The sequence below is a fragment of the Microtus pennsylvanicus genome, chromosome X, assembly GCF_037038515.1.
Source record: "Microtus pennsylvanicus isolate mMicPen1 chromosome X, mMicPen1.hap1, whole genome shotgun sequence".
Lineage (NCBI taxonomy): Eukaryota > Metazoa > Chordata > Mammalia > Rodentia > Cricetidae > Microtus > Microtus pennsylvanicus.
In genome coordinates, this window is record NC_134601.1 from 24,117,520 (window position 1) to 24,124,340 (window position 6,821).

The following is a 6,821-nucleotide window of genomic DNA, read 5'->3' on the forward strand; positions in this document are numbered from 1 at the left end:
CTTTCTTGTCCCTCTCTTAGTCCTATTCAGCTTTCAGTGAATTTGTGTATGTTCCAACTATGCTTATTTGCCTCTGGTCAGAATAAAGGTATATAAATCTCATATAGAATATTTAATTGTTTTCTTTTTAAAAATAAAATACAACGCAAATAGAAAAGGACAGAATATGCAAATAAAAGATTTAAAGATTCAAGGATTTTGGAAGTCCAAAATAAAAATCATCAAATCTAACAAGTACATCTAGAAACAGCACAGTCATGAAATCAATATAAATAAGTAAATATTATCTGTGTTATTTATCAAAGCATTAAGTTGTAAAATCATGTAAATTCTGAACAGTGACTTGTTTTCAGCATGTATGTTCCAACTATGCATGTTTGCCTCTGGTCAGAATTTAAAGTACATGAACCTCATATAGAATATTTAAATGTTATTTAGATTAAATATTATATTAATATAAATAGCTAAAGTATGCATAACTTCTATCATCTTACAATATAGTATATTTAGCAAATATAACATCTGATGGTTTATACTGATGACATGGTAAAGGGAAAAGTTCATTTGCATTCATACACAGTACTTGCATATTACAGTGATTTCCAGCGGAGGAGCTTCAAGCCATCTGGGGTATATTCCTGGGAAGACTGTTTCTTTCTGTGTTTCATTATGATATATTCATACATGTACATCTAAAATTAGTAAGAGACCTACTCTTTTTTTTATTGAGAAAAGGAAAAAAAAGTTTCCCCCTCCTCCCAGCCTCCCATTTCCCTCCCCCTCCTCCCACCCTTCTTCCCCTCCCCTCACTCCTTTCCCCCTCCCTCTCCAGTCTGAAGAGTAGTCAGGGTTCCCTGCCCTGTGGAAAGTCCAAAGTCCTCCACCTCCATCCTGGTCTAGGAAGGTGAACATCCAAACTGGCTAGGCTCCCACAAAGCCAGAACATGAAGTAGGATCAAAACCTTGAGCCATTGCCCTTGGCTTCCCATCAGCCCTCATTGTTCGCCATGTTCAGAGAGTCTGGTTTTATCCCATGCTTTTTCAGTCATAGTCCAGATGGTCTTGGTGAGCTCCCAATAGATCAGCCCCACTGTCTCCTTGGGTGGGTGCACCCCTCGTGGTCCTGACTTCCTTGCTCATGTTCGCCCTCCTTCCGCTCCTCGTTGGGACCTTGGGAGCTCAAAATTGCCGGGGAAAAAGTGGGATCTTGGGGGTGGGGTGGGTTGGGGGTAAGGGGAGATGGGGAGAGAAAAGTGAGAAGGGGAGGATGGGGGGATCTTGGGGAAACAGGATGATTGGGATAAAGGAAGGCTGGATAGGGGAGCATGGAAGCACAATTCTTAGTTAAGGGACCCACCTTAGGGCTGGCAAGAGACTTGAACCTAGAGTGGCTCCCAGGAGCCCAAGGCGATGGCCCCAGGTAGTTCCTTGGGCAGATGAGGATAGGGAACCTGAAACGACCCTATCCTATAGCAATACTAACGAATATCTTGCATATCACCATAGAACCTTCATCTGGTGATGGATGGAGATAGAGACAGAGACCCACACTGGAGCACTGGACTGAGCTCCCGAGACGTACTCTTAATAGGAAAGAAAATCCTTTGGCTTGACTTCCAGTACACTGATGCATTTAAAAAAATAGTCCAAGAATTTATTAGAGAGAAACAGTAGGGAGCTTATATGATCCATATGACCACAGTAGAGCTCATTTAATCAAGAAAAAATACGTATAATTAGCTTTAGCTATAAAGTTAACCTGGAATTGAAAACAGAAAAGAGTTGGCACTGAGAGTTGAAACACATAATTAAGAAACTGAAAGCTGTTCCCAAACACAGACGAACCTTTCTCAAAGAACTCTTTTTATGTATTAATATTAGAAAAGAAAAAAAATGTTAAGCACCAAGAACTGTATAAGAATGCAGGTTTAAAGAACCTGGAGGAAATGCATAAAGAGCTGCTAATATGCAATAGCATGTTAAACAAGTTGTAAGAAAAATGGAATGCAATGTGGAGTAGGGCTTCAGAGAATGATTGGGTCCTTATGCTTGGTTTGAAGTTAATAATTGGACTGATCAGTTTCATTTTGAAAGCTATTTTGTGGAACCCTGAGCATAAAAAAGGTTTGGCCAATGTGTCGATGTGCCACACTTTCTTTATCCATTCTTCAGTTGAGGGGCATCTTGGTTGTTTCCAGGTTCCGGCTATTACAAATAGTGCTGCAATGAACATAGCTGAACAAATGCTCTTGTAATATGATTGAACATCTTTTGGATATATTCCCAAGAATGGAATTGCTGGATCCTGAAGTAGGTTGATTCCCAGTTTTCTGAGAAACCGCCACACTGATTTCCAAAGTGGTTGCACAAGTTTGCGTTCCCACCAGCAATGGATGAGTGTTCCCCTTGCTCCACAACCTCTCCAGCATAAGTTATTATTAGTGTTTTTGATCTTAACCATTCTGATAGATGTAAGATGGTATCTCAAAGTTGTTTTGATTTTCATTTTCCTGATAGCTAAGGATGAAGAATATTTCCTTATTTATCTTTTGGCCATTTGCAATTCCTCTGATGAGAATTGTCTGTTTAGTTTAATACACCACTTTTTGATTGGGTTATTTAGAATTTTAATGTCTAATTTCTTGAGTTCTTTATATATTTTAGAGATTCGTCCTTTTTCTGATGTGGGGTTGGTGAAGATTTTTTTCCATTCAGTGGGCTGCCTTTTATACATTAGAGTACTACTCAGTAGTAAAAAATAATGACAACTTGAATTTTGCATGCAAATGGATGGAATTAGAAAACATTATTCTGAGTGAGGAATCACAGATCCCCCCCCCCAAAAAAAAAACAAAAATGGTATGTACTCACTCATAAGTGAATACTAGTCATAAAGAAAGGTCTCTGGTTCAGAATCCTAAAGAAATTAAGTAATAAGATGAACCCAAAGAAAAACATATATAGACCCACCTGGAAATTGGAATCAGAAAAAGTTTGGGAGCAGAGGGAATGGGAGTAGAAAAGGGGAGAAGGGAGGTTGAGGAGAACTTGAGGGAATGGGATGGTTGAGATGGAAGAAGGACGGATATGAGAGCAAGGAAAGAGATATCTTGATTGAGGGAGGCACTATAGAGTTAGCAAGAAACCTGGCTCTAGAAAAATGCCCAAGTACCCACAGGGATGAACCCAGCTGAGACCCTAAGCAATAGAGGAGAGGGTATCTGAACTGACTTTACCCTGTAGTCAGACTGATGATTATCCTAAATATCACCATAGAACCTTCATCCAACAACAGATGGGAACACAGGCAATGACCCACATTGGAGCACTGGACAGAGTTCCCAAGATTCAGTTGAAGAGTGGAGGGAGTGAAAGTATCAGAAAGGAATTCAAGGTCATCCACTGAGACAGTTTGCTTGAGCTCATGGTAGCTCACCAACTCTAACTGGACTGGGAGTGAACAGGCATGGGAACAACCAAGCCCCTCTGAAGGGGGTTGACAGCTGGGGAAGACTGAGGGGCCATCGATAGTGATACTGGGATGTGTCTCTATTGCATATACTGGCTTCATAGGATCCTATTCTCTTTGGATGCAAACCTTGCTCAACCTAGACGTAGTACGGAGGGCCTTGGACTTTCCACAGGGCAGGGTTCTTGGCACTCCCTTAGGGTTGGAGGGGTGGGGGAGAGGGTCTGTAGAGGGAGAGAGAGGGGACTGGGGGGAGAGGGTGGAGTGGGAATTTGGATTGGTATTTTTTAAGTATTAAAAAAGGAAAAAGAAATAAAGTTTGTGATTCATGAAGAACAAAAAAAGGTTTGGTCAACCAAATGTCTAGAGACATATGTATTAGAACAATGCTTTATGTTTTCTACAATAGGAGCATTTGTTTATTAATAATGGCTCTCTTTCTCTTCCACTTTTATAGACGTGAAACCAAGGGAGAATTATAGCTTTAGACATGGATATATGGAACATGAGATAATTTGAAAAATCCCGACTCTCATGCCAATCAGTTTGTGACCTGAGGCATAAGTTTGGTTATCCTTATCTTAATAAACATAATAATACTTTCTTCATCCATTCTTCCGTTGAAGGGCATCTAGGTTGTTTCCAGGTTCTGGCTATTACAAACAATGCTGCTATGAACATAGTTGAGCATATACTTTTGTTGTATGATAGGGCCTCTCTTGGGTATATTCCCAAGAGTGGTATTGCTGGATCCAGGGGTAGGTTGATCCCGAATTTCCTGAGAAACCGAAACACTGCTTTCCAGAGTGGTTGCACAAGTTTGCATTCCCATCAGCAATGGGTGAGTGTACCCCTTTCTCCACAACCTCTCCAGCAAAGGCTATCATTGGTGTTTTTTATTTTAGCCATTCTGACAGGTGTAAGATGGTATCTTAAAGTTGTCTTGATTTGCATTTCCCTGATCGCTAAGGAAGTTGAGCATGACCTTAAGTGTCTTTTGGCCATTTGAAGTCAACGGAAGAATGGATGAAGAAAGTATGGAATATATACATATTAGAGTATTACTCAGCAGTAAAAAACAAGGACTTCTTGAATTTTGCATACAAATGGATGGAAATAGAAAACACTATCCTGAGTGAGGTAAGCCAGACCCAAAAAGAGGAACATGGGATGTACTCACTCATATTTGGTTTCTAGCCATAAATAAAGGACATTGAGCTTATAATTCATGTTCATAGAGAAGCTAAATAAGAAGGTGAATCCAAAGACAAACACATAGGCATCCTCATGAATATTAACCTTCATCAGGCGATGAAAGGAGACTGAGACAGAGACCCATATTGGAGCACCGGACAGAAATCTCAAGGTCCAAATCAGGAGCAGAAGGAGACGAAGCACGAGCAAGGAACTCATGACCGCGAGGGGTGCACCCACACACTGAGACAATGGGGATGTTCTATCGGGAACTCACCAAGGCCAGCTGGCCTGGGTCTGAAAAAGCATGGGATAAATTTGGACTAGCTGAACATAGCGGACAATGAGGAAGAATGGGAACTCAAGAACAATCGCAGTGGGTTTTTGATCCGACTGCACGTACTGGTTTTGGGGGAGCCTAGGCAGTTTGGATGCTTACCTTAGAAGACCTGGATAGAGGTGTGCGGTCCTTGGGCTTCCCACAGGTCAGGGAACCCTGATTGCTCTTCGAGCAGATGAGGGAGGGTGACTTGATCGGGGGAGGAGGAGGGAAATGGGAGGCGGTGGCGGGGAGGAGGCAGAAATCCTTAATAAATAAATAAATCAAAAAAAAAAATTAAAAAAAACAAAAAACATAATAATAAGTGTTATTATTGGTCCCAAAATATAGTGATGTTTAAAACTGCTGAGTTATGAAAAGAATTATTGCTTCAGTGTTCAGGAAAGCAGGTAACACCTGCAACATTTTTATCTATATTTCTCCAGGGAAGTACAGAAACAGAAAATGTGATATTATACTGATAAATAAGTAAAGTTTATGCCCTTGAACATATAATTAGAACATGTCTGTGCTGAGAACAAGTTTGGGGCCAAAAGCCTGCCACGTTTGATATATCCCAGATGTTGAAACAGAAGAAATCACTCAGAGATTTATAACAGTTTTCTAAAGCAAGTTGGACGAGCACTAACAATATTGTTTTCTGGGTATGTTAGTTGTTGTCCTCCTCCTCTTCCTAAATAATGGAATGCCATACTTGATTGGTGAAATGTGTAGAAATATCTGCTTTCTCATTCTGCTGCTGGTTAAATAGTCGGTTCAATTCTTGGAGCTGATGCAAGAACACCCATTTCTGAATATACGTTAGTTGTAGGCAGTCATATTTATCAGTATTACAAGATAGATTTTGAATCCTATCTCACTTCTCATGCACATTTCTCAACTGCTTGATAAAGTCTATAAAAATATGATCAGGATTGTAGTTTTTGAGACTCAATTAGTTAATTATCTGTTCCTGTGATAAAATATGGCCAAGAAAACTTTAGACAAAGAGTTAAGCATAAGGTTCCAGAGGGTTAAGATTTATTTAGAGGAACGTGGTGATAAGTGGTAGACACGGCAGCAGGTACAGAGAGTTGAGAGCTCACATCTTTAACAACAAACACAAAACAGACAGAGCAAATTGGAAATATCCCTACACTTTTTATTTCTCAAAGGTGGTCCCAGTTACATGTTTTTTCCAGCAAGGATGCACCACCTAAACCTTCCTGCACCACCAACTGAAGCCCAGGGTTTCAAATACATGAGCCTATGGGGGACTCTGTAAGATTTTCTTACTGAGATAGATGCCAGGGATCTCCAATAAAGTTTCCAGTCCTTGATTCTTACTAGAAGTTTCCTAGTCATTCACATAATTACATTAGTCATACAAGACGATACAAGCTCATGCTAACAGCCAAGGTTTAAAGTCTCACTGATTTACCCAGGGCAAGCCAATTACCCCCTACCTTAGGGTTTTTATTACTTTGAAGAATAACCAGGCCATGGCTACTCTTATAAAGAAAAAAAATTAATTTAGGGGACTTGCCTATAGTTTCAGAGTTTCAGTGCCTTATCTTCATGATGGGGAATACTGTGGGTATACAGGCAGACATAGTGCTGGAGCTGAGAATGCTACATATTGCAGGCAACAGTAAATCAATTGAAAGTCACACTGAGGGATGCTTGAGCAAAAGAGACCTAAAAGCCCACTCCCACAGTGATATACTTCCTCCAACAAGGCCATACTTCCTAATAGTGCAACTCCCTTTGGAGGCCACTATCATTCAAACCATCACACCTACCATAGACTTCAACTTCCCTCATAGTAAAATAAAGAAT